This window comes from Cricetulus griseus, chromosome 3 (assembly GCF_003668045.3).
Source record: "Cricetulus griseus strain 17A/GY chromosome 3, alternate assembly CriGri-PICRH-1.0, whole genome shotgun sequence".
Classification (NCBI taxonomy): domain Eukaryota; kingdom Metazoa; phylum Chordata; class Mammalia; order Rodentia; family Cricetidae; genus Cricetulus; species Cricetulus griseus.
Genome location: NC_048596.1, coordinates 70512037 through 70522726, shown reverse-complemented (window position 1 = coordinate 70522726; position 10690 = coordinate 70512037).

The window sequence follows — 10690 nt, the reverse complement described above, 5'->3', positions numbered from 1 at the left end:
AACTTCCTTCCCCTCACCCTGCTGCTTGTGTGTGCCACGATGCTGGCTGTTCTGCTCTCCCGGTCTCTTCCACCTCATGCTTTCTCAGCAGAGCCCCACAGCACGCTTCTCACATGTTCTGCTTGGCCCCGGCAAAGGCAGGCCATTAGTATGCCCCATTGTAAGATAAGGGTTACCCACAACAGAACCTTGGTCAACCACGTTTCTTTCCCCACCAATGAGTCAGTTCTGAACATGGCTTGTAAAAATGTGTTTACAGTGTCTCTCAGATCTCTGCCTCACACATGCCTTTACTTGCTAAAAGAATTACCCAGTTCTCTTCCACCACCAGCCCCCATGTCCCAAACAAAGTGTGATCACCATATTTTTTTAATCTCCAGCACGCCCTGGGTCTTGTCAGGCACCCACATATGGACTGAGTTTCTTTTTAAACGGGCTAGAGTTTCTCCTGTCTCCATTTCGTCTTTACAGATCTGACTAGGGTGAAAAGCGCTCGCCACTTCCAAGTCAGGCTGCCAAGAAAGGGCACAGTAAAGGCACCCTGCCTCTCCCCCCTCCCGCCCCCGCCAGCCCCCTTGGGGTGGGGAACGAGGAATGCTGCTTTACAGAGTTAAGTTCGAGCAGACAACCACAGACTGTGGTAACTCAGAAGTGGAGCCCCCGTGCTGGACTTCCCATAAAGCTGCTTGCCTCGTGGAACCCACCTTCCCATTTGCGTTCTCTACTGCCAGCTCTGCCGGTCGGAGTTCTTTGAGAGCAGATACCAAAAGGTCAGGGCCTCCACTGGCTCTCCCTGCCTATATTTCTTGATGATGGCTTTAAAACTCAAAACTCTTTAGCAGATCTCTAGATCACTCTTGCCTTCGTGCCCATTCTGGCTACACTCACCCCTGACTTGCTCTGCACGTGTGGAGGGAGCGTTTCCGCAAGAAGATGGTAGTCTCTCTGAGTGTCGCCATACAATCATGCCTGATTAGCTGTAACTCAAATATTTTGGAAACTAAACAAAGAGACTGTGAGGAAAAAAAAAATCTTGCTGCAAATCAGTCAGTTGCTGGAGTGGAGGAGGTGGCTCCAGGACAATCGTGGAGCAGTGATGATCCTAACTCTGTCTAAAGGCGACGGCTCACAGTGCCTGCCGGAAGAGAGCACGCTGGACCTCAGTAGTAGCCCCATCTCCTAAATTCCCTCTACAGGGGGCTGCTTGCTGCTTACTAACAGCGCAGTATGCAGTATGCGTAGGATGGGGAGGGACTGGGACCCGAGGACCACTAGGGAAGCTGGAAGCCATATTTTGTCGCTTGAGTAGGTAGCCTCAGGTAGGAAAAATTCAAGCAAGTCCCTCTAGTTGGCGGCTCCCTCAGTGGGAGTAAATCCCATTGTATACCTGGTCACCACTTCTGGGCTCAGAGCAAAAGCCCTGTGCTCTCTCAAATGCCCCAGCAGGCAGACTGCTTTCCATCACCCCTGTGTCTAATTATTAGGGACCCACAGTGTCCACAGTCACTCTGGTAATGAGCATCGCCATAGACCTTAATCACTATCTACTTCTAATTCTGTATGCTGCAGCTTGCATTTGTTAAGTGCTTGCTATATGCTATGTGTACAGTTCTAACAGTGAAATGGATAGAGTCTAGACTTCCTCATCTCAGTCACCATATGTGCACATTCAGCCAGGATCTGGTAACATTCAGGGTTGTGCCACAGTCACCACCATCCATCTCTAGAATTTTTTCAGCTTCCAAATGGAAACTCTGTGCCCATTTGTATTTTTCAACTCCCCTGGCCAAGGCTCCCTCTTATTTCCCTTATCTATGGATTTGACCACTCTAGGATTGTCATCTAGGTGGGATTGTAGTGTGGTCATCCTTTGGGATCTACCTTGTTGTACTAAGCGTACTGGGATATCTCATTTTTATATATCGTGGGTTTTTTTTGTTTGTTTGTTTTTCTTAATTTCAAAAAAACCCCTCTTACCCACACGGGCTATATGAAAACTGGTAGTGGGCTCCATTTGGCCCAAGGCCATAGTTTGCCAAGCTACCCTGTTCTAAAGGTTTTCATAGGTGCAAGTCTGATCATCTACCCTTTGATAAACACTTCAAATAAGGCACAGAGAGACCAACATAGTTATCTACTGGTGTGGTGGTGGTGGCGCATACATTGATCCCAGCTCTTGGGAGGCAGAGGCAAGTGGATCTCTGTGAGTTTGAGGCCATCCTGATCTAGAAATTGAGCTCCAGGACAGCCAGGTTACAAAGAGAAACACACAGACACAGAGAGAGAGAGAGAGAGAGAGAGAGAGACCTACTACAACACAACACAGCCACATTGTGGTCATAAGCAAACCAGAAATGGGACATAAATGCCTCACATTTGTTCATGAGCATTGTTCCATGTTGAGTGGCACAGCTGGAAGTTACAGTTATCTCTGGCAAACCTGCAGAAGAGGTCTCTCTTAATCTTCCAGCCTGGAGATGGGAGATTGGTGATGCCGGGAACACTGCTGAATGACAGGAAAAATGCCAAGTATGCACTTGTCATCTATCATTCAAGTCACACGAACCAGGTCCGACAGTGACTAGTCAGCTTCATATACATTATTTCTGTATACACTGACTCTCCAGATGCTTCAAGGATGCATTTTAAAGGACACTGAAGGCTGCTCTGCTCCTATGAGGTAGTCAAGGGTATCTTAAGTTTGCAGCCCCAGGCTCTCAGCAAAACACCCTGCCATATTCTATCTTTTCTTTTCCCCCCTGGAAGTCAGAACTCACACACTTGGGTTTTTCAGTATGCTGGCAATGAAATCAGGTACGGGATAGTGGACCCAAAGGGAGCTCACCCAGCTGTCTCAGCAATGTGGACCACGCTGCTGGCTGATGCTGGGCTTCAGCAGCCTGACTCCTGTACCAGCAGATGGTATACATGTCAAGGACAGGCGGAGATTTTTTTTAACAACTGTCTTTCAAAAGCAGGAAAGAGAGAGGCTGTGTGTCTTTTACTGGGTCCTCAGGGTGAACTCATCACTTCCTTTTCACAGCCCCCACCCCCACCCCAGGATCATGGAAGTCAAATTTCTGAACAGTGAGCCCTGGTTTCAACCTTCTCTGTTGGACAGTACACAGTGTACTCATGACACAGGATAAGCCTCCAATGCTTGAGGTAGCCCATGCTGTCCCTGCAGGAGTCCATGCAAAATGAAAACAATGGCCCAGTTTTTAATCACTAAAGGACAAAATTTTGCGTGGTGGGGGTGGGATTAAAGTTGTCTGACAAGGGGAACCCTGCCTTCAGTGAGTCTGATTCATTGTAATTTCCAGATTAGATAGCCCGTCTGATTAATAAACCGGCTCCATAGGAATGAATAACAGTGACAGCAACTTCTATAACAAACAGGAGACATGGGGGGAAACACAGCTCTGGTTGATCATCCAGTAGTCAGAACACAGCTCTGAAAGGGTCCCCTCTGTGGATCAGGAAATCCTGAGCTGCAGTGACGTTCTAGGGGTTCATAAAGGGAGACTGGCCCTCAGAGGTCCATGGTCCAGAAGAGAGATGACATCCACTGATCAAGACCTGTAACCCAAGGCCAATTCAATTCAATGACAACTGATAAGAAAAGTGCTAGAGGCCTGTGAGGGCACTTTTGGCAGCTGGGGTGGGGGTAAGCCAAGGGGAAAGAGACTCCAGAGCTACCAGTATCTTCATGTTTGACCTCCAAGGCCCTGGTCTGGCAGGTGGCTGCAGATGCCCACTGGTTTCTAGATGCAGCTGTTTCTGCTGGTCAAGCTCCTTAGTTTTCCCTGCCATCATTGAGGCTCCAGCTCAGGGACTTGACCAGGGCTCTTGGTGGATGCCCAGGTCCTGCAGATAGAAAGCATCATCTCACATCCTTGGGCTTCCAGAGAAGAGACTAGACCCAGAACTGTATTCTGTCTGCAGAAACGCCACCCATCTCACGAGGACCTGTGTGGGCATGAAGAGGCAATTCTGCTAGCCATCTCAAACCTGGGACTCCAAAGGCCAGGCATCGGTTGTCTGATTTCTATCACACACAAGTTGTGGTGAATTAAGAGTGTCCTATGTAAGTAGAATGGATCATGGCTGGGCATAACTGTCCTGGTGATGAGATGAGAACCACCTGCAGTGGCACCAGGTGACCCAAACTTTCAATATGTGATGGCTGCAGCCCCTCTGGTAGGAGAGAACTGACTCTCACAAATTGTCCTTTGACCTCCATATATTCACCATGGCATACACAACACACACACACACACACACACACACACACACACAGAGAGAGAGAGAGAGAGAGAGAGAGAGAGAGAGAGAGAGTTTGCTTCTGTTGTTGTAGGGGGGGAAACTTTGGTTAAAAGCAAGTTCCAGGTCATAGTCCATCACTGGGGGAAATTAGGGCGGGGACTCAAGCAAGAACTTGAAGCAGAAACTGTGGAAGAACGTTGTTTTCTACTTAATGCTTAACTAGTTTTCTTAAACTGGCCAGGAGGTTTTCCTTAAACCTGACTAGGGAATGGTGCCTCCCACGGCAGGGTAGGCCCACCTACATCAATTAATAATCTCCCACAGACACACCCTGACCATGCCTTCAATTTAGACTCCCATCTCAGGTGACTCTAGTCTGTATCAAGTTGGTAGTTAAAGCTAATTAGGACACAAATAAATAAGTGAAAATAACCAAACTTCTGCATAAATTATAGTCCAAACTAAATGTCAGACCAAGAAAATGACTTATAAAAATATAAAGGATGAAGATGTCTTCCAAATTAATGGGTATGCTAAAATAAGAAAAAAAGTCCTCTTTTAAAACATGACAAGAAAATAGAACAGCAATTGTTAAGCTAGAAATCAACTTTTCTGGCATGTATAAAGAATAATCAATGTTTCTAGTATCAAATGACTTCACAGTGGAGCAACTTTCAGATGTAGTGTTCTACCTCTGAGAAAGTCTAAGAACGTAAGAGATTCACTTTAGCCACTGGCAAAGACAAACACACCAGTACACCTCAGTGGAACTGAAGTTCAAGCAGCTTTTCTGAGAAAGAGTTTTTTGGGTTTTTTTAACAGATGTCAAACACGTTTTGGAAATGTGTTTAGTTTTTGGTCCCAGCAGGTTGATGCCCAGAATTTGTCCTAGGGAAAGAAGAATGAATGTGTACAAAAATTTGTTTTCTAAAGCACATTGGCTTCCTTAAGGATTATAATAGTGAAAGACAGGAAACCGGCAGAATAGCCAGCCATGAAGTCACTAAAAATAAAGATCCAAACAATACAACAGGACACAAACATGACAGTTCTGAAAAAGTTTAATGACATGGAAAGATGTTCACAGTAAATTAAGTGAGGAAAAGCATATTGCAAAATGGGGCAATTTGGCGACTTTTTGTAAAAAGAAAAAAAAATCCAACTGGTATTGACATAAAGAAGCATCTGGAATATGGACTCTAAGGTGTTAATGGGAGTTTGTTCCTGAATATGTGGAATTATATTTGAACACATGCACTCACACACACACACACATCCCTTCTATCTACTTATATGCATTTTCTGAAACAATCATGTGTTTTTTAAACAAAGGGAAAATATGATTTTAATAATAAAAATGCATGCATCATTAAGACTGAAATAACACAGTAAAGAAGAAATATGCTAAAAATAGCAAAGTGGAAAATGCAGATGAAACAAAATTTTATAACAGAAAATTGCAAAAAAGATGACTATATTTCCAAAACAAAGACATGGAAAACCAGGGTCACCAAGAGGACTCAGAAGGTAAATGTGCTGCCTGTTTTGATCTCTGCAACCCTAAATACAGAAAGAAAGAACCAATTTCATCACAAAGTCATCCTCTAAACTACACACTCATGCCTTGACATGTTCCCCCAAACACTCACACACACACACACACACACACACACCGCAACAACAATAATAATAAACAAATGAAAGATACTGGAAATTGTTTAGCATGATAGGTAGTAAAACAACTACAAAATCAATAAATGAGAAGGTGTAATTTTCCAATTAACGAAAATATTCATGTTAAAAAATAACCAAGTTCCTTTTTTCTATCTATAAATAATTATTGGTTTATTATTTTTAGTTTTGTGGATGTGTGTGTATCTCTGTGTGGGTGTAGGCATATGAGTGCAGGTGCCCTTGGTGTCAGAGGACTGGATCTCCTGAGGCTGGGGTTACAGATAGTTATGAGTTGTCCCACATGGGTGCTGGGAACCAAACGTAGGTCTTCTGTAAAAGCAGTACATGAGCTTAACCACTGAGACACCTCTCCAGCCCCTTCTTTCCTTCCTTCCTTCCTTCCTTCCTTCCTTCCTTTCTCTTTCTTTCTTTCTTCCTTTCTTTCTTTTGAGACAGAGTTTCTCTGCATAGTTCTGACTGTCCTGAAATTCACTTCGTAGACCAGGTTGGCCTCAAACTCAGAGATCTACCTGCTTCTGTCTCCAGCATGCTGGGATTAAAGGTGTATGTTATCACAACCCTACATCTTCCTTCTTGCCTTCTTGCTTAAGCAGACCATAAAGAACACAGTTTCTCTGATAATTCACAGGCCTCCTAGAAATCACTGTTGCTGCCTCTCAGGTATAGATAGCACAGATGTTGATGCAGTTGCTGTAGAAGGTGGGGTAGCCAGAAGCCCATGCTCCTTTTTCCATCCCATAAAAGGCCTGGAAAACGGTACAGCCCTCTCACCTGTGAGAGAGTGCACTTTTCATACAACCAAATTCACTAGGAAAGTAGAGAAGGATGCTGAGCTCGATGGTTCTCCTGTCACCCAAGGGTCAGCCTCAGGAGCCTTCATCACATTGTAAATGTAAATTTATCACTTCATCACCCTGGCATTAATAACTGATGAGAGCAGAGATGAACATGTGTCAGCCTTGGCTTGTCACTCCAGAACTCTGGAGTCAGAATCTGGGTTTCAACTAGAACCCAAGGTGATGTGCACGTGAGAGAGAGGAGCAGGCTAAGAGAGAGAGCTAAGTGCATGGCCCACCTGGGCTGGGGCAGCAAGGACTTAAGGAAGTCTTTGTGGATGTCTGCTAATAAATACAGGGAGGCAGGGTAAGACAGCCCTGTGTCACCTCCATGACAAAATGATGGGCCTGGACCATCCTGGGGAAGGTGTTGAGGCAGATGAAACACAGAGAGGGGCTGCCCATGGAGCCACCTGCACACAGTTAGAAATGGAGTCACCAGGCAGGAGTGATGGCAGGATGGGTGCGGTATTGGAGGACCTTACCTGAAATATAAGAGCTGAATGTGAAGGCTCACAGCTGTGGTCTCAGTACACAGGAGGTGGAGGCAAAGAGTCAGGAGTTCAAAGCTAGTTTTGGACTTCATAGTAAGACTTTATCTTGAAAAAAAACCAGAAATATATGGATATATGTATGCCAACATATGTAAACACATAAAAGAAACACAAGGAGCTGAGGAACATGTGAAATGACATCACAAATATGAAAACCAAGTATTTCAGAAAATGAAAAAAAAAATTTGCAAATATTTGGTCCAGAAAAGAAATTGAGACTACTCTAGAAGACTAAAAGTCACCAGCTAAATTCAGAGGCTGAGGATTGTTCCCTGATTTAAACACACTGACTATAAAAGAACATTTCTGATGCAACCTGAAAACTGGACACACGCCATGCATCAAAGGATATGAAGGACTGACTTTTGGGGTATTGTGTCACATTAAAAAAGCAAAGGTCCTTATGACTTACATAGGTTTGCTGAAGTGTTTGCAAATGAGATGTGGTACCTGCATTAAAGAATCCAAGAGTTGACTCATAGTCATCAAAAGCAGGTGATACATGTGTGCGCAGGTTTGTTATGCAATTTCATTTTTAATAGGTTTCCTTAATAGGTTTGTTTTACCTATTCATTTATTTTTTAATATTTTATTTTTATTTGTGTGTATGTTTGTTTCTGCTTGAGAGTATGCAGTGTGTGTAAGGGTATGCACAGAAGCCAGAAGAGGGTGTTGTACTCCCCAGAGCTGGTGTTACAAACAGTTGTGAGCCGCTCCATGTGGGTGCTGGGGACTCTGAGTGCCTGGAAGACCAATGGGTGCTCTTAACTACTGACTCCTCTCTCCAGCCCCGTGTTTGTTTGTTTATTTTGTGTGTATGTATGTGTGTTTGAGGGGGGAGTGGGTGGGTGGGTGGTATGTGTGTGTGAACTCACACATAAATCATATTCAACAACACTCCAGCACATAGTGAACACACAGTAAACACTTGCCATCCAGTCACTATTTATAAACCAGTTCAGAGAGTACCCAGCTCAGGTTAGATACAGCAACAGATGGAGGTTAGTTCTCTCCAAATACCCTGACTTAATAAATTCCTTCAAAATGAAAGTCTTACCTTATGGGCTAGACACAGCTACAGACATTATCAGCCTGCTCCTAGCTCCCATCCTTCCTGAAAACAGTGGGCAACGGTCAGCATCTGCTATCAACAAAAAGGCTCCATGGAGTTTAAAAACCTGTCTTAGTTCCTGCCCAGAAAGTTGTCTCCTGAACAACTTCACAGGATGCTTTTAGAAGGTCACCTGTTATTGCTTATTTTTCCCCATGAAGCATCTACAAGTGCTGTGCCTCTGCTTTTAACACAAAAATGGTCCTCTCTGGAAAATGGCCACCACCACACAACTCCTGCACAGTGTGGCTCAGAGTCACCCAGAGGTCTTGGCAAATACAGTTTCCTTATAGATGGGTTCCACTTCTGGGTGGCTACACCATCACTTTCAGCAACATCAGCCAATGAGCCACAATCCTTGCACCTGTATATCGGGCACAGTACCACTCCATACATGATGTCTTCATGAATGCACACATAAAGCTCAGGGAAGTCCTTGAATTAGCCTTCTCCTTCCGGAGATGTCAGCTGCCACCATTCTGCCCCACAGCACCCCTTTGCTCTGAGAAGAAGCCCCTCACTTGTTTTCACCCACCTTCACTTGGCCCCCTCTTTCTCAACATCACCAGGCACCTGTAGAGCCAAGCAGCTGCTCTCACAAGCCTTGACACCTGTGCTGAGCAGACTTCCTGACTTTAGACCCTACCTACCAAAGCATCCCCTGCCCCATCCCGAGGCCACTCCCATCTGGCTCCTCAGCCCTGGATTTGAACCAACTTTAAAAGATGCTTCAAATTGATTACTTGAGCTCCTCACCACACACACACACACACACACACACACACACACACACACGGGCTTTAAGGTCTCTCATTCAGTCACTCCTACCTCATTACCTTCTCCCCCACACAGTGTGTCTAAACTCTTGCAATCCAAACAGGGACACACATTAACTCCTGCCCCTCTCGCCTTGAAGGAAAGGGACAGAACACAATCGAGGCCTTCTACTGCTCCACCCCAGTTCTAGAGGAAATGGTATCCCATAAATTACCAGGAAAACACTGAAGCCCCTCAAACTGAGACACTGTGGACCATGCCAAGCTCAGAAAGACAGAGTGGGCTTTAGGCTCTGCCAGGCCAGCCTAAAGCTGCTTACTCATTCCCCACATTCTCTTGGGATTAGAGTGTATGTTCCCTTCTGATTTTAGAATATTCCAGATGCCTGAGTGCACTCACAGTCTCTATAGAGAACCCACTCTCCCATGTACACTGAGCCCCTCTTGGGGATGCTGACTCAGAAACTGGCCAAGGCAGCCCCCGGAGGGGAATTAGTCCCCCTTCCTGTCCCTTGCATCACTGTACAGCCCATGTGGCAGTAATATGACACCCAAAGCCACACTAACTGTTTACATATGACTGAGAACAGAGACTGCAGCCAAGGAGAGAGGCCCACACTTCCCATACTTCCCACATGAACACCACAAGACAGTCCCCCCATGCACATGAGTGGAGCCTCCATCATCTGGGCTGTACCGTGGGGTAAGAGTGGCATCCACAGGCTCAGAAGAGTGTGTCTGTTAGTCACAGGTGCTCCTTGAGCTGTGGGCTTCTGACCGTTAGCACAGCAAAACCATGACTTATCTCCTTTTAGCCAAACTGGTCACAGCTGCTAGGATACCTATAGTCGTGAAGGAGCCCTGCCTTGGTACCCTGGAGACTGTGAAGCAGCCCTGTTATGGATTCTACAAGGCCCCATGAAGGCTGAGTCAGCAAAAACACAGCCTAGGCATAAGGATGATGAGTGTAGGGTCTCATGAAGCCTCCAATGGACACAGCCTAGTAGCTTTGGGCTCACCTGGGTGCCTTAGAATTTCTATTGCTTAAGAGACACCATCTCTTATTGAGGAAAACATTTAATTGAGCAGTCGGGGGTGGGGCTTGCTTACAGGTTCAGAGGTTTAGTTTGTTATAGTCATGGCAGGAAGCATGGTGGCATCAGGCAATCAGGCAGATATGGTGCCGGAGAAGAAGCCAAGAATTCTACATCTAGTTCAACAGGCAGCAGGAAGAGAGAGTACGCCACAGGGCCTGGCTTGAGCTTCTAAATCTCAGTGATACACTTCCTCCAACAATGCCACATGTCCTAATCCTTTCTAATAATACCACTCCCTATGAGCCTTTGGGGGCCATTTTCATTCAGACTACCACAGTGACCCAGCACAGACCACTGAATCCCCATCTGCATTCTGCCATAATGGCCAGCTGGCCTTCGAGCCCGGTTTAGGAGT